The following is a 22289-nucleotide window of genomic DNA, read 5'->3' as shown; positions in this document are numbered from 1 at the left end:
GTTAAATCTTTCCGTGCGATCTTTGATTTATCTATTTTATTTTCATGATCGTTTCTCCCAATGTAGGTGGTCGTCAATAGATCATTTCCATATTCGGAGGAGAAAGTTGATAATTCAAATTCCGCGAAAACTTATCATCGCCACGAAAACTCCTCTGTTTTAATGACACTCCTTCCCTTGTTTCGTGATAGTACGAAAACAGCCGCTCTTCTTTGAACTTCTTCGATTCCTCCGTCAGTTTTATCTAGTAAGAATCCCATACCGCACAGCAGTACTACAGCAGAGGACGGACAAGCGTAGTGTAGACAGTCTCTTCAGTAAACCTAATTCGTGTTCTCAGTGTTCTGCCAATAAGTAGCTGTCTTTGGCTCGCTTTCCCCACAACATTATCTATACGATCGTTCCAGTTAAAGATATTTGTAATTGTAATCCTTAAGTGTTTAGTTGGTTTCACAGTCTTCACATCTGTACGATTTATCATGTTACCAAATATAGGGAATTCCGTTTAGTACTCGTGTGGATGACTTCATATTTTTCATTATTTAGAGTCAATAGCTACCTTTCGTACCGTACAGATATTTTGTTTAGATAATTTTGCATTAGTTTTCGATCATCTGATGACTTTACGAGACGCTGACGACATCATCTGCAAACAATCTAAGAGTGCTGTTCAGATTGTCTCCTAAATCCTTTACACAGCTTTGGAACAGCTTTGGGAACGCCATACAGCTGTTCTGTTTTACTCGACGACTTTCCGTCAATTACTACGAACTGTGATCTTTCCTACAGCAAATCACGAATCCAATCGTAGGACTAAGACGATACCCTATAGGCACGAATTTTGATTAGAAGTCGCTCGTGAGGAACAGTATCAACAGCTTTCTGGAAATCTAGAAAAATGGAATAAGTTTGAGATCCTCTGTCGATAACACTCATTACTTCGTGAGGATAAAGAGCTACTTGTGGTTCACAAGAAGGATATTTTCTTGAATTCGTGCTATGTATTCACAGATAGTTTTCTTCGACGTAATTTATAATGCTCGAAAACAGTACGTGTTCCAAAACCCTGCTGCAAATCGACGTCAGTGATATGGGTCTGTAATTCATCACATTACTTCTATTTCCTTTCTTGAGTACTGGTGTGACATTTGAAACTTTCCGTCGCTAGGTACGGATCTTTCGTCGAACGAGCGTTTGTATATGACTTATGTATGGACTATTATATCACCGTACTCCGACTGGAACCTAATTGGTATACCGAGCGAGGTGGCGCAGTGGTTAGCACACTGGACTCGCATTCGGGAGGACGACGGTTCAATCCCGTCTCCGGCCATCCTGATTTAGGTTTTCCGTGATTTCCCTAACTCGCTTCAGGCAAATGCCGGGATGGTTCCTTTGAAAGGGCACGGCCGATTTCCTTCCCGATCCTTCCCTCGCCCGAGCTTGTGCTCCGTGTCTAATGACCTCGTTGTCGACGGGACGTTAAACACTAATCTCCTCCTCCTCCTAATTGGTATAAAATAAGGACCAGAAAACTTGCGTTTATTAAATGATTTGAGTTGCGTTGCTAAGAGGATATATACTTCTAAATCTCTTATGTTGGCAGATGTTCTCGATTCGAATTCTAGAATATTTACTTCCTCTTCTTTGACGAAATTGAAAATTTGTGGTAAGGTGTTATGTGACCAAACTGTTGAGGTCATCGGTCCCTAAGCTTACACTCTACTTGATCTAACTTAAACTAACTTACGCTATGGACAACACAGACACTGATTCCTGACGAAAGAGTCGAACATCCTACGGGGGGAGCCGCGCTGACCGTGACAAGGCGCCTCAGGCCGCGTGACCACCCCGCGCGGCTTTCTCTGACGAAAGAATTTCGGAAAACCGTGTTTAGTAACTCCGCTTTCGTTGCACTATCAGCAATAACTATACCACTGGTATCACACAGCGAAGATACTGATTGTGTCTCTCCGCTGGTGTACTTTACATACGACCAAAATCTTTTTGGATTTTCTGCCAGACTTTGAGACAAGGTTTTGCTGCGGAATCATTAAAAGCATTTCTCATTGAAGTGCGCACTAAATTTCGAGCTTCTGGAAAACTTCACCAATCTTGGAAATTTTGCGTTCTTTTAAATATGGCATGCTTTTTTCGTTGCTTCTGCAACAGCACTCTGACCTGTATTGTGTACCATGGGGATCAATTTCGATTGTTATTAATTTATTTGGTATAAATCTCTGAGTTGTCGTCTATAGCATTTCCTGGAATGAAAACCACATCTGCTCTACGGTTACATGGTTAGTTCGGAAGGAATGGAGACTGTCTCTTAGGAAGGCATCAAGCGAATTTCTACTTTTTTTTAAATAGATATGCGCTATGCTATTTTTGGTGGGTTTAGATGTTATGGTATTCAGTCTCGCTACAACGACCTTGTGGTCACTAATCCCCGTATCCGCCATGATGCTCCCTAATTGCTCAGAATATTTGTTTTTAAGGGCTAAGGAGGAAGGAAATATTCTTTACTGTAATTTTAAGTAGGTTTATAATTTACGTTTATTCCAGATTAAGTTAGAAACATTCCACATGTATAGGATTTTATCGATATATGCTGCGCTGCTATTAAAGCTAGCTTATTGTGTTGCCGTTAGTCATTAACTGTTTTATGAAAATTTGTATGATAGAATTTCTTCTTTGGTAAGCTTTTGTAACTTCACGCTATAGGATCTGCAATAATAGTGTATAATTTGTTAAACAAACAAAATAATACAAAATCTAATGCTCAGATTTTTGTATAAAGAAATATCGAAAGTCAATAAAGAAACTCCATATTTTTCTTTCAGCTAAAAGCATGGACAATAGAAAGAGAATAATGTTATCCTCGCGGACTCCTTCGTTGTTGTTGCCCTCCAATTCTGGAATGAGCCATCCTGCACTCCGTAACCAATTAAATGCCCCGTTGATTTTAAGATTGCAAGCTGAAACACTTCTAACACCGTCATAAAAGTTCCGCAAAAATTAACGTATATGCTCAGTTATGTCTGTGTCAAAAAGTCAAGCATATGCTCACTTCTTCTCCCATTTACACATTTTGATCTTTTCACTTCTCATTCAGTCGCGCTAGTGTTTTATCTCGTTTCTCTTTCTCTCTCTAGGTTAGTGACCTAGATCTTTTTAAGGAACTGTATCCATTTTTGTCAGAAATGAACTAGGGGATCATACACAGGATTAGATGTTCACAGAAATGAAATTGTTTCTACCCATGTATTGATCAATGATTTGGGTGTAGAGACATAAAAACTGGCGCGATAGATCTACCCTGTAAAAGAAGCAGTTTGTAACAGTCTTCTCAACAAAAACAATAAATGTTCGGCGATCTCATTAAACAAATACGTGCACGCTAGCAACAATTATTTTAAGTATACTCACCAGAGTTCCTCCAAGGCCCATGAACGCGCGTAGTTTCGCCATAATCTAACAGCATATGGATTTTCAAAGCATTTTTTTCAGACTGAAGGAATGTGCAGTGCTTTATTGATGACCGAGATCTTCAGTGCAGCTGAGAAACTACGTCGGAAGCTGTGTACCGGCCCATAGCTGCAGACCACTGAACTACTGAAGGAAACACGCCCCGGTTCCTTTCCGCATAACATGAATTGTAGATCATTCGGAGCGATACTGGTCACTGTGTCGTAATCCGTAACCCAGTTCTGCGACGAACACACACAGCTACAGCCCAGACTGAGGTACCTCGCTGTCGCTGTAGGTCGGCACTAAGTGAGTACATTACCGGTGTTGTCAGTTGGGCAAACAGAAATCTGAAACTCGCCGCGCACGAGATGAAAACAATTTAAGTCCAGTACTACTCCTGTGCCCGTGTGACCATAATTTGGAAGATCTTTTTTTTATTTTCATTCCAGAAGATTTCATGGACTCAAAACCTGAAAATAAAACAATCCTATAACAAATGAAACCAAAAATATCTTTGGAGGCTAAAATACTGCAGATGACAATAAGGTACTTTGAGTTATCATGAGAGAAAAAAGTCGCTGGGGAGAGCTGTAATGCTCGGAAGAACAAAGGCGTAAAGGAGAACTAAGAAGAGAATAGATAATGATCACCAAAGAATGCACTGGAATGACCCAGTGAATTATGTTGCCTGTTATTACGAATACTAGATTTAGCTTCCAGTTCAGTCGATAATGCTGCACAGAATTTCCAGGTGCTTCAGCAGAACCTGTAAACAGAGACTAATTTATGATCAGAGGGACTCTGCGATGCGCGATTCAGGCGCAGATAGTGAAGCTAGACGGCTTTCATAGCGTAGGTGTGAAATACCGTCGACCGTACTGCAGGCTCGTCCGCAACATCTAACTCCCTAAATACACTCCTGGAAATTGAAATAAGAACACCGTGAATTCATGGTCCCAGGAAGGGGAAACTTTATTGACACATTCCTGGGGTCAGATACATCACATGATCACACTGACAGAACCACAGGCACATAGACACAGGCAACAGAGCATACACAATGTCGGCACTAGTACAGTGTATATCCACCTTTCGCAGCAATGCAGGCTGCTATTCTCCCATGGAGACGATCGTAGAGATGCTGGATGTAGTCCTGTGGAACGGCTTGCCATGCCATTTCCACCTGGCACCTCAGTTGGACCAGCGTTCGTGCTGGACGTGCAGACCGCGTGAGACGACGCTTCATCCAGTCCCAAACATGCTCAATGGGGGACAGATCCGGAGATCTTGCTGGCCAGGGTAGTTGACTTACACCTTCTAGAGCACGTTGGGTGGCACGGGATACATGCGGACGTGCATTGTCCTGTCGGAACAGCAAGTTCCCTTGCCGGTCTAGGAATGGTAGAACGATGGGTTCGATGACGGTTTGGATGTACCGTGCACTATTCAGTGTCCCCTCGACGATCACCAGTGGTGTACGGCCAGGGTAGGAGATCGCTCCCCACACCATGATGCCGGGTGTTGGCCCTGTGTGCCTCGGTCGTATGCAGTCCTGATTGTGGCGCTCACCTGCACGGCGCCAAACACGCATACGACCATCATTGGCACCAAGGCAGAAGCGACTCAAATCGCTGAAGACGACACGTCTCCATTCGTCCCTCCATTCACGCCTGTCGCGACACCACTGGAGGCGGGCTGCACGATGTTGGGGCGTGAGCGGAAGACGGCCTAACGGTGTGCGGGACCGTAGCCCAGCTTCATGGGGACGGTTGCGAATGGTCCTCGCCGATACCCCAGGAGCAACAGTGTCCCTAATTTGCTGGGAAGTGGCGGTGCGGTCCCCTACGGCACTGCGTAGGATCCTACGGTCTTGGCGTGCATCCGAGCGTCGCTGCGGTCCGGTCCCAGGTCGACGGGCACGTGCACCTTCCGCCGACCACTGGCGACAACATCGATGTACTGTGGAGACCTCACGCCCCACGTGTTGAGCAATTCGGCGGTACGTCCACCCGGCCTCCCGCATGCCCACTATACGTCCTCGCTCAAAGTCCGTCAACTGCACATACGGTTCACGTCCACGCTGTCGCGGCATGCTACCAGTGTTAAAGACTGCGATGGAGCTCCGTATGCCACGGCAAACTGGCTGACACTGACGGCGGCGGTGCATAAATGCTGCGCAGCTAGCGCCATTCGACGGCCAACACCGCGGTTCCTGGTGTGTCCGCTGTGCCGTGCGTGTGATCATTGCTTGTACAGCCCTCTCGCAGTGTCCGGAGCAAGTATGGTGGGTCTGACACACCGGTGTCAATGTGTTCTTTTTTGCATTTCCAGGAGTGTAGAATCCGTACCACCTCAAAATTCACTTCCTGATTAATAAAATAAGTAGACGATGTATTTGAACTGGCGTCGCACCAGCGCTCTCGTGATGACAACATCGAATTTTATTGCTCTTTCTCTTCCCAATTCAGTATCGGCCACTTTCCATACATGTCCACAATGCGATTCAACATTTGTGAAGTAACCAACGTATACAGAGAGTCTTCTAAATTTGGAATAGGTATACAGTCGTTGCTCGACTACTGCTGTCCAATACACATTATCCCCACAATTAACAAATTCTCTCACACATACATGCTGAATGGTCATACTATACCTTGGAAAAGTGGCCGAGCGGTTCTAGGCGCTACAGTCTGGAACCGAGCGACCGCTACGGTCGCAGGATCGAATCCTGCCTCGGGCATGGATGTGTGTAATGTCCTCAGGTTAGTTAGGTTTAAGTAGTTCTAAGTTCTAGGGGACTGATGACCTCAGATGTTAAGTCCCATAGCGCTCAGAGCCATAGCCATACCTTGGAGAACTGAAGACCAAAACAACGACCAGGTGTGTATGGAGGGGCATTTTCATCATGTTACCAGAAACTGGAGACGACTTGGTGGTCCATAACAAAAACAACATTTAAATTCAGATCTCAAAATGGCTTTATGCATCCGGCGAGAAAACGGTCGAGACTAAATTCGTGCGAACAAAGGGGAACGTAATAGGTGAGACCTCCCACTTTCTACTCTATGGCGCTTTTGTCAAGCCTAGTTGACACTGTAGATAAGGGGGCAAACACAAGTGAACGTACATCGGCAGACAATTCGCTAGTGTTCAGTGACATTCGCTTGTCTCTGCGAACAAGCGTTTCATTAGAGGGAGCGGAGGGAAATACGAGATAAGGAGTGTAGCTTGTTAAAACTGCGTCATTGCTCTTTAGAGGATAGACAGCGTGATCCTGGGTACACCATTTTCATCATCAAAAATATTCAACACAACGCTGATACATCCGCGATGCAATTACGTTTATCATGAACGTAAGCAAGTGATTAGCTTTTTCGTATATTTTAATTTCAATGAATATAACAGATACTTATTCATACTTTTTACTTTCAAGGAATCTGTTTGCGCTTTTTCTTTTTAATAAAAAGAAATTCAAATCTTGTGCTTATTCACACAGTTCTCGCGTGATGGATGCATCTAATTATTTTATTCTTCGTACATCCATAGTTGAAATGGAGGACAGTGGGACGTCAGCTAGTATAAATTTATATTAAAAAATGCAGAAATTCCTCCAGCTGTATTTAAAGAGTCGATTTTATTTTGTAACTAGTTTCAACGTTGCAACAACGTCATCTTCAGGCCCATACACTTGTTGACGTCAATTGCGTGCGGCTGATACTAGAAGTCAGCGGTGAGATACGGCCGTGCTCCGTGTGGAAGTTACTACCCACCTGCCACACGGAGCACGTCCGTATCTCACCGCTGACTTCTGGTGTCAGCCGCACGCTGTTGACGGCAACAAGTGTATGGGTCTGAAGATGACGTTGTTGCAACGTTGAAACTAGTTACAAAATAAAATCGACACCTTAAATACAGCCGGAGGAATTTCTTCATTTTCAATATAAAATTATTTTATTGTCGTTCTTCTGTCCCCAAGTGGATCTTTGAGTGTTTCGGCAATTTTCTGCCCCTCATATTTCCTTTTTTTTCGGCAGTTTCTCTGTGCAGCTCTTGGATCCTAGAAACATGTATAATCTCTGCATTTTTCTGTCAGTAACACTGCAGTCGCTTCAATTCACTCCGTCGTTCGCGCAAATCATGTAAACAACAGAACTAAACAAGGTAGCAGATGAGAAGCTCAAAAAATGGTTCAAATGGCTCTGAGCACTATGGGACTTAACATCAGAGATCATCAGTCCCCTAGAACTTAGAACTACTTAAATCTAACTAACCTGGGGACATCACACACATCCATGCCCGAGGCAGTATTCGAAACTGCGACCGTAGCGGTCACGCGGTTCCAGACTGAAGTGCCTAGAACCGCATGGACACACTGGCTGGCAGATGAGAAGCTTTCTGCACTGCCAGCGCCGAGACGGAGAGGACGTGAACTTCCTTTGATGTTTCGCTAAAAGGCGGACAACCAGCGGTAGACGAGCGAAGACCAGCGATTGCGAACGGAAAACGGCTGAATGTAGTTTGCTCGAGCTCGCCTACCGCTTACGCCAGACAGAATTCTCGATCGCTGATGCATGCCAGCTTGTGTTCGCTACGGTATAAATCAGGACTCAGTGAATCACAAAGCAACTTGATTCTTTAAAAATGGGAACCACGATTTGTAACTGCGTATTAGTATTGCACCAAAAAGTACTTTGTACTAAAATACTTTTTCCAAATGAGTCGCGAAACCGAATCGGTAATGATGAAAGCTCAATTAAAGTACAACGTGGATAATGTCATCTTTCAGGTTACCGTCATTCGTGCAAATCTGGTCCTCACCGCCACTGCCCAGGGCGTTATTGAGCGACTGTCCCTCTGAATTTGTTTTCATTCAATCTGGTGGATTACTGACGAGTTGTAATTGGCCTGTTACTATAGATCATTCTGTATGTAAACGGAGTTGTTGTGTCTTTATCGTTAGCCTGTCTTGTAGAACACTATCATAAGCCAGACTTTGATTGGTCCTTTCACTTGTGTGCGAGTTGTTGTTGGCAGGTGCCGAAAGTTTAAGTACTGAGTGAGATGGAGGATTCTGATCAAGAACAAACAGATATCTTAACTGATGGAGAAACCGAAACAAACATTAAAAAGGCTGTGGCCTTTATGCTCTAAGTGTCGTACACAGTTTCATTGCACTGTGAAAGAATTTAAAGTAGCGGAAGTAACCGGAGTGAAGGGCTCGTGAAGGAACTACAACTGGAGGAGTGTTAGCTGATGCTGCTGTAAGCCAAGTTCTCGACCTTGCTTCATCACACTCGACTGAAGGACAAATGAGACGACTGGATGTCTTGATTATTGTATTCTGCCGCACAGTTCTATACAACAGACTCCGTAGCTTTCTGACACATGACTGGTGAAATAGTAACTGACAAGAAAGAGCTCGAAATATAGATGACTGATGAATGTCAGCGAATCTGGGTCGCTACCAATATAGGAAAAATATATAGCACTAAAAACTGAAATATAGACCCGCCTAGACAGCCGTGGGTGTTATACGCCCTTTCGGGTCGGGGAGATACGCCGACCTCGCGCAGAATCCGCCCGCAACATTAATGAGGAGGGTCATTGTGCCAGTCAGCCTGGACATGCTTTTTAGGCGGTTTCCCACATGCCTCTAGGTGAATACTGGGCTGGTACCAAAGTCCCACCTCAGTTACACGATTAGCAAACTTTTATAAAACTTTCGTTCACTTTCACATGGATAACACTGTACGCAGACAGTTAAGGAACACATACTCCGCACCGGGGTGGTAACGGGGTGGTTACAGGAAGGACATGCAGGCACCCCTTAAATTAACCATGACATATCGGTTAATTAACATGCCGACCCTGCTCCGATGCGGGGCCATGGCACAAGAAAATGAAGAACTGAAATACGAGCACGCAGTACTGATGTTCCATGATATTTATTTTATATTTCGTTACGACCCGCGTTTCGGATTTCTAGGCCATCCTCAGAAAACTTAAGACTAAACACATAGTCCATACAACATCAGCGAGAGTTTATAGCTGTACAAAGATTTTTTTTAGAAGATATATGACATCCTACGAGTATTTATCTATACCAAAAACACAAGCCTACAGAAACAACCAAAGAAGCTGTGAACAAGTAAGCCTTATGTTACATTACACCCAAAGGTTAAAAGTATAAGAATGCAGATGCCAAAACAGTACACAAGTGAATGTGATGAGCGGGCGCTGAACGGAGGGGGAGACGCGGGCAGCAACCAATAGAATGTAGGTGGGGAGCACTTATACTATCTACAACCAGCATATACCAGAACGAAATTTTCTCTCTCAAGTGGAGTGTGTGCTGATATGAAACTCTGGCAGATTACAACTGTGTGGTGGACCGAGACTTGGTTGTGAGGAGGCTGTGAGGAGGGATCCTGAATCATGTTTGGGTAGCTCAATCAGGAGAGTTCTTTCCCGCGAAAGACGAAGTTCCTAGGTTCGAGTTTCAGTCCGGCATACAGTTTTCATATGGAAAGAAGCTTCAACAAGCATATTATCTTAGGGTGAAGGAAAGTTAACTGGTTGCTGCTTCTATAGCAAGGGTAATGAAACTGTATTTGAGTATTAAGGAATGTCAGGATTCTGTGAGTGGTGTTTATTGACAGCCAGAATTTCCAGTAATGTTAGTTTTCTGCCTATATTTGCTCTATGGAGAACCTCACCTTGTAATATGAAAAGTATGAAATTCATTCAGAACACGTCCATCGAAGGTGAACTCCTTCTTTTTCAGTCTCCAACTCCCTTAATGTTCACACTGTCTAATATTTATGATTCTACTTGATTGACCTACATATAATATGCCACAAAAATTTCAGGAAATACTACAAATGCCACTTTGTTCTAAAGGTGAAAATCTTGTCATTCCTGTTGAACAGAATGTATTCCACCAGACGTTACGGAAGTGCGAAATTCCTTCGAAGGGGCTGATCATTTTGTTTATATATATATAAACAAAATGATTTTTATATATGACACCCAGAGTATCTCCATTGACAATATAAGAAGCAGCGACAGGTGCGATTGTGGATAAACGGGAACATCAGAAAAGTGCCTCGATTAAAGGCCGTCAGTTGATGTAGAGACATAAAATTTAAGAAGACGTAGTTTATGCGATACTGTACATCATCGGACACATATCCAAGGAGAGAACTAAAAACGTATGTTTATATTGAGGCAGGAAGAGAACATGACAGACGGCAATGTATTCCTTCCAGACTGACGTTTGTGTAGTTGTACCAGGCTTGGGGTTCTGCAGTTAATATTAACATTTATTTAAAGACTGTTAGGAAGTTAATATCACGAGGCGATGCATCCGTAATTTATTAGGATAATATAGAAATGTTTTTAGTCCAGTGATTAATGATTTATTTTAATGAGCCAAAGTACATCGTAATGCGGTTACTTATTTTCACTAGTTTCGCGTAGTGTGAAGCTTATAAATCATTGCATGGAGGTGAGTCAAACATTTGCCCTTTGTCATCATTTTGTGGTCTTTGGTTTCATTAGCTGCGCCATTGGCAGTGGAACATTATTGATGGCAATCTGACGCGAATCCTAGCTCCATAGTTACGATTCTTATGCCGGTAAGCATTTTTATTTTAGGCGTTTTGTAGCGGTGGTTCATCCGAGACAAACTGTAATAACAAGACCTTTAACTGAACTTTAGCACTTGATATCTGAGGACATTGATTAATTTTTAAATAAATTCAAGTCTCATTTTTAGGAAAGAGATCTGCCAGAGCCTACTTTCCTCGGTCTTCTAATCTCCTTTCCCTCTACCTTTCCTCATTCTCTGCATCACTGTCTTTCCATTTGTTATTTCCTTTTTTATGTACTGTAATGTGGCATTTTGGTGCTGAGCACATAACAACTTGTAAAAAGACGAAACAATTTTATAATGCGCCTTGGATTGCAACAACAACAACAATAATAATAATAACAATAACATTAATAATAATTGAAAAAAGAGACAGCATTGGTCGTATATTTTTTTTTATACTATTGCAAAATCGATTTTCTGATTTTCTGTCAGTGACCATCTTCAGTGCTATATTGTATAACTTAAATTGGGATGCACTGTTGTCACTATGCTTACGGCGATCACATACCTGTTATCTGGTCGTTGTGCACAAGACAACATGGAGTCGCCAATCAATTAATAATAATGATAACTTTAATACACGGTCTGCAGTTGCTTCTGGGATGAAGATTGTACGTAAAGGCAGCACCTAAAAATCAAATAAAAATTTCTGACGGGGAACAGAGAAAAGAGCAAAACGCAATACAACGTAACATCATGCAAACAAGAGTCTTAGCTCAATCCAAACGAGATAGAATATACGTAGAGGTGCTGTAGAGATGCTGTGGCACGTTATTTAGCACTCCTAGCGATGCCACGCCCAGCTACTATGCGCCGTCATTTCGGAAGTAATTGTGTGGTTGTTTTAAAAACAAATTAGTACTTGTAGGAACTTGTAAGGTAATCTATTGTTGAATTTCTTTACAAAATCATGTTTAACGTTTGTGTAGCCTATAATTGCACCAACAAAAGCAATAAAACTACGAGTACACCTTATTTCATGTGTGTACTGTTTAAAAATATTATCTCTTAGTCTTTTTTTTTACTTTTGTTCTATATACCAGCACACATAGAAGATTCAGGTGTTTGACTTTACGTGAGTATGTGGATTTATTATTTTGCCCAAGACTTCGTAATTTCCTTACGGACGGTCGTGCACCACCCCCATTTGTTTTGACATCCGAAAACGTGGCGAGCGGTTGTTCAATTTGCTTCACTCTGGCTGCAGTGTTGCTTCTCTTATTCATTCTCTTTGATTTTATTCACGCTGCCGAAGAGACAGACAATGATGAATGTGAAGATGAAATGTTGGCGTTTGGAGAAAAGCGTTCTACTGACCATGTTTTGCAACTTTTTTCACAATGTGTAAACCACTACTGCAGAAGGAATAACTTCTTACGGGTAGCAAGCTGTCGCAAAGGAAACTCTGAGCCATTGCTATCATGGTGCATACATTGTCAAGAGTTCTTGTCAGTTAGTTGTAGCATAGTGTCAAACGCCGGCCAGAGTGGCCGTGCGGTTCTGGGCGCTGCAGTCTGGAGTCGAGCGACCGCTACGGTCGCAGGTTCGAGTCGTGCTTCGGGCATGGATGTGTGTGATGTCCTTAGGTTAGTTAGGTTTAATTAGTTCTAAGTTCTAGGCGACTGATGACCTCAGAAGTTAAGTCGCATAGTGCTCAGAACCATTTGAACCATAGTGTCAAACGCTAAGCTTGAGGTTATTCCCGTGTGTCCCCCACCACGTCTGCTTTCTTATCTCACGTGTTTTCCACTGAAATATGGAACGAGGTGCTGCAGAATTACGACGCTCGACTTTCATTTGGATTGTTCGCTGTTAAAGTCCTCATCAGCCCATCCTCATATAGATTTTCCGCGAGTTCCATGAGTAACTTAAGGCGAACACTGGGACTTGAAATCCATGTTAAGAAGACGCTTTATTACACTGGCCATCAAAAACCGTGAAACACCTAGAGGACAGGGCCGCATTTCAGTGTACCTTCCAACACATAAACACCGTCGGCACGAATGAAAATGATTACAGTTCTCTGTGACAGGTGGAACGGCCGTCAGAATACATTAATGTCGTTCGTGTTTAGTGTTGTTACCAGGCCTGGTAGGGTATATAAGGGGCGTGAAAGTTGAGAATCACTGGGAAGGAGACGGAGCTGCTTCGTACTCATGTAGATTGCGTTATCGGCACCTGACGGTGTTTGAAAGGGACCTCATTATGGTTCTCCTTTTGGCCGGCCATTCGGATCGTCCGATATCCAGATTTGCGGAACATCAGATGTCACAGTGGCCCGTTGTTGGACTGCATGAGAACGTGGGGGTAGGCATACTTGTCGTCTGACCACCCCAATGGAGGTGCTCAGGGCACGTTCTTCGAAGTCCTCCATGAAAAAATTCGCTATTGCTGGTGACAGTGGCGAACCCATCGCTGTTCCATCCGTCATTTCATAATAATTTCCACTGTGTGCTCACCTCCGCCCATCATGCTTCTACAGATACGTCGACGATACTTTCTTAATCTGGCCACACGGCAGCGACACGCTGCAGCAGTTTGTCGAACATCTGAATGGTGTACATCCAAACATAAAATTTACATTGGAGGTAGAGAAGGAAGGGAAGTTACCTTTTTTAGATGTGTTGGTAGAGCGAAAGCCGGATGGATGACTGGGCCATTCTGTGTACAGGAAGCCAACCCATACAGACTTATATCTGCATAGCCATAGCTTCCATCATCCGTCTCAGAAGAGAGCTATGCTGAATACTTTAGTACACAGAGCCAGGACTATTTCCGACAAGGACCACCTCGGTCCCGAGATTAACCATTTGAGGACTGTTTTCAAGAGGAATGGTTATTCTGCCGGTGAAATTAAATCAGTATTGTCCAAGAAAGTAAGACACGATGCCGGCCACATACAAGAAGAGGACCAACACATAGCGCGGCTTCCTTTTTGCGGTGCTACAACGAGCAAGATAGCCAGAGTCCTGAAGAGGCAAGGAATAAAACCAGTTTTCCGACCACCTAGGAAAATTAAGGAAATGTTGAGACCAGTCAAAGATAGTCTCGGCTTAAGAGTGCCGGGAATTTATACTATTCCTTGCGAATGCGGCAAGAATTACGTGGGCCAGTCTGTAACAACCGTTGCCGACCGCTGCATCGAGCACCAACGCCACCTGAAATACAGGTATTTGGAAAAATCAGCGGTGGCTGAACATAGCCTGCTTAACAAGCATAAGATTTTATTTGAAGAAACCAGAGTAATAGCCCACACATCGAATTACTGGGACTCTGTGATCCGGGAAGCAGTCGAAATTAGACTTAGCGATAATAACTTTAATAGAGACAACGGCTATGCACTTAGCAACACTTGGAAGAGTGCACTGGATAAAGAAAAATCGCAGAGAAAAACTTCTCGCACTTTACCTCCAGATTCAAGGGATGGCGCTGTAAGCAACGCGGGATAGCAACTACATCTATAGAAGTAGAGGGCACCACTTCACTACGCGCCATATCGCTGACGTATTCCAGCCAATCAGAAGCCGTCCTTTGCATATAAAAGTGGGAACCTCGCTAGTTCACGACATCCCCTCCTTTTTTATTTTCTTCATCATCTGTCCAGTTTCCCCCCCACCTGCTCTCGGCTGTGGTATGTCATATTTGTGCCAACTTTTTAGTGCCGTGTTTAAGTGAGTGTTCAGTGTTGTGCGTCTTTCCACAGTGCTGCGAACAGAAATCATGCTGTCGCTGGGTGTGCATTTTATATCTTGCGAACAGAAACCACAGTGTCGCCGTGTTTTTTTTAACTGTCTGTCTGTTATTTTTCTGCTTCTTGTGTATTATCTTAGCATCATCACCCATATGTTTTATGTTTTAAGTTCTAGAATTTTCTGCCATTTTACCTTTAAGTCACCGATTTTATCGCCAACTGTTATTTTTTATTATCTTCCTCTTTTTAACACAAATTCTGTAGGCTGCAGAGCGGCGTAGTCAGCTGCTGCCAGCCCGCCCCCTTCGGGGGGAATTGAAATTCAATAAAGAAAAAAAAAATAGTTCACGACAGTCAGTTTTAGCCCTGACGACGACCATGGAGGTAGTGGTCGAAAGCTTGGAGTTTTATCCTGATTTGACGCGGCATGTACACCGAGAGATTTTTACTCAAGAAATACGCCGCGAAAGACTTCGTAGCGATTCATTTCTTCGCCTGCCATATGGGAACAGGTCGTGGACTCTCTGCAACATTCTGTTTCATCTCGCACGATTGATAGGAGACCAGCTGCAGCCGTACTAGGGAATTATCGTCCCATGTATAGGCTGATGTTAACACCGCGAAACAAACGGCTGCGTTTAGAGTGGTGCCGTGACCGGCAACCGCGACAAATGGCGTCTCACTGTGCTTAGCGATGAATCGCGGATCTGCGCTACCCCGTATGACCATCGTCGGTGAGCATGACGGTGACCTGCGCAGAGGTCCCACTGTTGCAATGTTTTGCAGAGGCACTGTGGTTTTAGCTCTGTTTCATTATGTAGGTAGGCATAGGCAATGACTTCAGTTGACGGCTGATAGGATTGTGGGAACTCTGACGGTACAACGGTTCGTCAGGGACAACATGCTTCTTGATGTTTCCTCTGTTAAGGCAGTATCGTGGTGCCATTTTCAAAAAGGACAGTGCTCGTGCACACAAGGTACGTGTCTTTATGACCGGTAAACTCACCAGATCTGTCCCCTATAAAAAATGTATGGGACCAGCCTAGACGTCAACTCTGTCCTACTGCCAGTATCCAAGATATCAAGAAGCGTTACAAAACTTGTGGTCCGGCTTACCTCAGACTTTATGACACCTTTCCCAGCCGAGTCAGTACATGCATCCAGGTCATAGGGGGCGCAACGTCGTACTGATAAGTAGACCCATATTACGAAATTCTTTGTAAATTTGACTCGATGTTGAAATCACGGAAATAACGTCTCGCGCCCACTCACCACGCGAAGTTTCAACTTCTTTTCCTGTTCCCTTTCTGAGTCCTGCAATTCTTATAAACTGCTCAAAAGGGCTGTTGAGAGTACAATACGCAGTGCGGCGGCGTGTGAGCGGCAGCGCCGGACGCGCTCAGCTGAATGAAATGACTTGCGTCCTCCCGCAAAGTGGACGTTAAAATTAGCACTGGCTGGCACAGCAGCAGCGCTTTGCTGTTGTGTTAAGCAACTTGCAGATGAAGCTTCTTCTGTCACTTGAGTGTAGTAAGTACTCAATGTGTCCAGAAGGCTTTCAATCGCAGAGCTGGGAAATTAGAGAATACCTTCGGTTTTCGTCATCAGTCTTTTGACTAGTTCGATGCGATCCTCCACGAATTTCTCTGCTAGTCAGTCTCTTCATTTCAGAGTAGCACTTGCAAGTTTTCATTTGTGTGTTTGGATCCAATCTCTGCCTTCAAAAATGGTTCAAATGGCTCTGAGCTCTATGCGACTTAACTTCTGAGGGCATCAGTCGCCTAGAACTTAGAATAATTAAGCCTAACAAACCTAAGGACATCACACACATCCATGCCTGAGGCAGGTTTCTAACCTGCGACCGTAGCGGAAGCTCGGTGCCAGACTGTAGCGCCTAGAACCGCACGGCCACTCCGACCGGCTCTCTGGCTTCCCATGCAGTTTTTACCCTCTCCAGTTCCCTCTGGCATTATGGCTGTTACTGTCTTCACAAATTTCCTATCATCACGTCCCTTTCTCTCGTTAGTGTTTTCCTCGCCGATTCTGCGAAGAACCTCCTCATTCCTTATCAGTCCACCACATTTTCAACCTACTCCTGTAGTAGCACATCTCAAGCGCTTCGATCCTCTTATTTTCCACTCTTCCCATAGTTTGTGGTTCACTATCACACAATTCTCTTGTCAAAAAGTAGACTCTCATAAATTAAGGTTTACTTCTGACGACAGCAGATTTCTTTCATCCATGAGTGGCCTCTATACCTGTGCCAGTTCGCCTTTTATGTCCTTCTTGCTGCATCCATCACGTGTTATTTTGCTTCAGAGGCAGCGAAGTTCCTGCACATCGTCTACTTCGTGGATCCCAACTTGGATGTTAAATTTATCACTTTTCTCATTTGTGGCACAACTAATTATTTTGGTTTACTCTCAATCCATGATTAGACAGTTCATTCCATTCAGCTGGTCCTGCAATACTTTCTCACTTCCACGGAGGACAGCAACGTCATCAGTGAATCCTTTCACTGTTATCCTTTCACCTTGAATTTTAATTGCACTGATGAACTTTTGTTTCCGTCATTGCGTCTTCGGTGTATAGACAACAGCAGATGTGAAAAGTGCGTCCCTGTCGTATACCCTTTCTAATCCGATCACTTCTTACTTGGTCTCCCATTCTTATTTTTCCCTCTTGGTTCTGGTACATATTTTCCTGCAGCCTCACTTCCTCGTAACACCACTTTCTACTGTCGAACGTTTTTTAAAGGCTGACAGATTCTATGAACGTTTCTTGATTTTTCTTAAATGCCCTAAGCCGGAGCCGCTCCAAAAGATATATTTTTCGAAAATTTATTATAAAAACACTAAATAGTTTGTCGAATATTTCCAATATGGGTTTCAATAATGACAAACATTTTTATAACTGTTGAACCGAGATATGTTTTTCAAAAAGTTAGCAACTAGTCTTAAGACTGAATCTTGAAATGCCGTTTAGTTCCATTTGGTAGAAGTTTGAGAGCTTGGTTTCTATGCAGTACAGCTATAAGGTGTGGCCCGGAAATTTTGCACAAGTAGTTTTTTTACATACGGTTGCGTATAGGAAAAATTTTGCAATCGTGTTTTTTATTTTTCGGAGATTTAACTGCCTTATTGCTACTAAATTATTACTTTACCATGAGCGAAAAGTGCCTGACTTGCCGTAGAATAATTAGTTAAGGGGTGTGGGGTGATGGATGCTGTGGTTTTTCCATTGGAATGACTGTAGCGGCGTGGAAACTAGGAAAGTACATGAGGCTTTTCAGTGGTTTTGCACGATACGCAGTAAAGATATGAAGATGTGGGACAGCAGATGAAAATTGCTGCCCTTCAGGTTGAATTAGAGAGGGCTAGGAGGTTGTCAGTGGAAACAAGTAATACAAGGGACAGGCATACAACTTCCTTATTGTCAGTTCCGCTTCATTTACTGTGTTCACATGATCCTAACTTGGTGACGTTGGATGATATATGAATGACCATTTTCTCTTTATGCTTACACAATACGCCTTTCGGTTACAAAAATGGCCCACTTGTGCTTATTTTGTGTCACACTCCTCTTCCTTCGTTCCATTTCCATGTTCTAGATGAGAGAGAAGATGAGTTTAGCGTTAACCATAGATAGTGGAAGTACAATAAATGCTGTGCCAACAACTTATGTGCGTAAATTCAGCAGAGGGAAGTTAGCACCGAAGACAAACTGAGTTACCAGAGTAGAAGATGTCAGGTTGGTCACAGCCAATGAGAAACCAACCCTCTCCACTGAGATCGTCCCTACGGTTTTGTCATACTGCAGGAGTTATTCGACTGGTTGTGCAGGGTGTGGAGGCCCCTTCAGGGCTCCTCACGTAAGGATACAAAGGAAGGTATTGGAACGTACTATTTATTTGTTTAAAACGCTAATAACTTGTCTTTCAGCCGGACTGTAGTGAGGAAAATGTTGGGAAATTTCTCAGTTATTATTATTTTTATGGTTTAGATTGTAGAATCTGGACTTAGCGGTGAGCATCCACGTCGTCTGTGAACCATCAGTTTACGCTCTAATTACATCTTCAGTGCTCTTGCGAAGTGTTCAATCATGTGTAAAATCTCATGATGTCGTTCGGATAGTATCATTTCGATTGTGTACTGTGAAAATTAAGGGAATTTTTTCGTATGTGGGACTTGGCCACATGTGCCCGCCATTAGTCGTGTTTTAGCCTAATTATATCCACATCACATTTTAGCGAGAATTTTATTACAGTGCAGGTATAATTAAGTGAATATGAGTGCTAGTAAACTATTTTCTGTGAGAAGCTTACTGAATTTATAGAGGTTTCTTTGTAGTGTTGCTCAACCGCTTTTTCCCGCCAGTCGCTGTGTACTGTCTTAACTAATTGCACATTCTACTTTCGCGTGGTTTGAATGTTAGTGGGGTTGTAACATTTTTGAGGGGGAATGTTAGTGAATTTATATTGGTTTATATGTAATTAATTTTCAACCACTTGTAACCACCATTAGTCATGTGTTCGATTAACTCTGTCCAGATTATGTTTTCGTGTGATCTTGTTACATTGCAAATTCGCTTAAGTAAATATGAGTGAGACTATGACAATTTTGTTTGGGAAATTTATTGATTTCTCTGTGATTTCCTTGTGAGTAGTGTGTACCCACAGGCATCTGCCATTTGTCGCAGACTTACGAAGTACAAACGAATTATTTGAGTGAGCTTTCCTGCATTGAGAGCTCGATTCAATGAATATTACTGAAGCTGGCACCTTCTCAAGTAAGAACTTATATCACCTTAGAGTTTACGACCAGTTATTTCCGCAATTTGCCTTCAGTTATCTGCTTGGCACTAATTGAGCGATTACTGCAAACCGTCTTACACGAAGTATCTGTCTGTAAAAATCTGAAGGATAATTAATACTGCCCACATGACAATTTTACCTAGTTTGTCATTTTTCGGGTGGGTACTCCCACTGTAGTTGCATCATTCATGCGCCCACCTGGCCAAAAATTAGCTGTGTACCCCCATGGCCGGCCGTGGTGGCCGTGCGGTTCTAGGCGCTGCAGTCTGGAACCGAGCGATCGCTACGGTCGCAGGTTCGAATCCTGCCTTGGGCATGCATGTGTGTGATGTCCTTAGGTTCGTTAGGTTTAAGTAGTTCTAAGTTCTAGGGGACTGATGACCTCAGATGTTAAGTCCCATAGTGCTCAGAGCCATTTGAACCATTTTGTACCCCCATGTTGTGTGTGGAAAAATATTCTGTATGATTTAACATCAAATCGTAGACTAGATATACTTATTTCCATGTTACACATTTGTATGTGGGTTATCAGAGGCTGTGACCAGCAAAACAGAGAGTCGATGTTTGCTTTGCCAGTCTCCTACAGGTGTTTAGAGACGCAACTTCGCGGAACTTGCTCATGATACGTCTGGATGCCCTCTCAGTGTCACGCTAATCGCATGCGAGTGTCTGTGAGACGGGAGTGTTGTGTTGATGAATGTAATAACCAGATACCGTTCGTGTCACAATGTCACTTTTTGCGGTGGGGGAAAAACGTTGATTTCATTCAAGTCATTACCACTGACGCAGTGGGTTTGAACACTCAACCTTATTGTCAGTTAAATGTCAATCTTCTCTTCTTGTTTCTGTCAAAATAAATACGAATTTTATGAAATAGTTCCTACTTCACAGCAACTTTCCCATTAAATATTAATCCTGAGAGATTAATTGACCCGCATAGTAACTGTTTTAAAAAGGAAATCAGATAGTCTCAGAAAGCAAAAGAATTAATTAATGATTATAAAAGAAAGAGGCGTATACTCCATTTGCTGTACTTGGTATTCCGTGGTAACTTGCCAGTCTTGCGTTACTCATTGCATTCTTAACTGATTTCAAAAGCAGTTTCTATTAGCGTTACGTTGAGCAGTGTGTTAGATTATTGGACCTTTTCATGAAAGTGATGAAAGAAGCGATATGGATCATGGAACATAACGCGCAGTAGGAAACAGAGCACGTCTGTCACTGAATAATAATCAAACAGCAAGCATATAAGAAAACAGAGAGTATTCCATCAAGCTTCTTGTGAATGTGAGCACTGAGTTTAACCTGATGCTTTAGTGGGAAACAAATGAGCCATTGAGCCCCAGGCAGCTGTAGATATAGACAGGGTACAGCAAAACTTCAGCAATAAGAATGTACGAAGTTGGTAAAAAGAAGAGAAGTTTTGTTGTTAGTTCTTACGTTAGAGATATAGGTCAACTTTTGTAGGTTGTACTAGGATGAGGTTACCAGGTCACCTATTTTTTTAAACCTAGTGCTAGTCCGGGTCAGGTGAGAAAGGATTAATGATCACTTCGTATTGACTTCACCAAGGAAGACACCGAGGTTATAGTGGGCGAGTCGGACAATAGCACTGACAGGAATCCTGTGTGCAATGTAGAGAGGGAATTAGTGAAGACAGCGTCAGTATCGAATCCTAACAATGTTTGTAGTTGTTCTGACACGCCATGACCGACCTGATTTGAATTCTTCTGTCAGGAGTGTTAATTCGGTGTTGGAGTGTCTGCTTACGTAGGATGCAGGCTCATACGTTGTTGTGGCTCCTTTTTATTTGTTCAGTAGATGGGACTATACTAGGCACGGCCTTCTCCTCAACAGAAAAGAGCTGGGCTAGTCACAGAAAGTCTAAGGGAGAGAGGGGCTGACAAAGGGGAAGGGGCAAACACCATTGTCATCAGTGGTAAATGCTGGTGGCTACAGGTGTCACAGCAGCAACTTTTCTATCTCTCTCTATTTTTATTTATTTATTTTTTTGGCGGGTGGGGGGTGGGGGGGAGTGGTGTACACAAAGGAATGAAGTTTAAGGAAAGGCTAGATCTGAAACAAAGCAATAATTTGAGAAGGAATCTAAACAACATAATTCCGGCATACTGCACTAGTAAAAACAGCTATTGGTTGAAATTTTCTTAGAGAGTGATAATTGTTCCTAGCCAATTCTTCGTCACTAAACTTTGAAAATAGCACACTGTATGCAGCTGAGAGTTTGCAAGAGGATTGCCCCTCAGAATAAGCCTTTGATCGGTCCATACCGTCTTCTGCAGTAGATTGGCACAGCGGCACGTGACGTAATCGGACAACTCGCGGTTAACCTTCGAGTCATTTGTCTTACCGAGAACGGGCGAGCGTAGGCGCGTTAAGTGAGATACGACGAGGACAGGCGTCACAAAGTGGACAGCTCAACGTTCGTCAAACGAACAGCTGCCAGCACGGCCGACCTTAGCACAATAAATGCTACCGACGTATCGGGGGCTCGCATTTCAAAACACACTCTCGGACAAGGCACTGATCATCTACAATGTCTTCATCTGCATTAATACTTCGCAAATCACCTTACGGTATGTGGCAGAAGATATTTCCGGTACTTCCACCATATCCCCATCTTTTACATCCCATTCGCGAAC

The sequence above is a fragment of the Schistocerca nitens genome, chromosome 9 (genome assembly GCF_023898315.1).
Source record: "Schistocerca nitens isolate TAMUIC-IGC-003100 chromosome 9, iqSchNite1.1, whole genome shotgun sequence".
Taxonomy (NCBI): domain Eukaryota; kingdom Metazoa; phylum Arthropoda; class Insecta; order Orthoptera; family Acrididae; genus Schistocerca; species Schistocerca nitens.
This window is presented reverse-complemented; position numbering follows the sequence as displayed.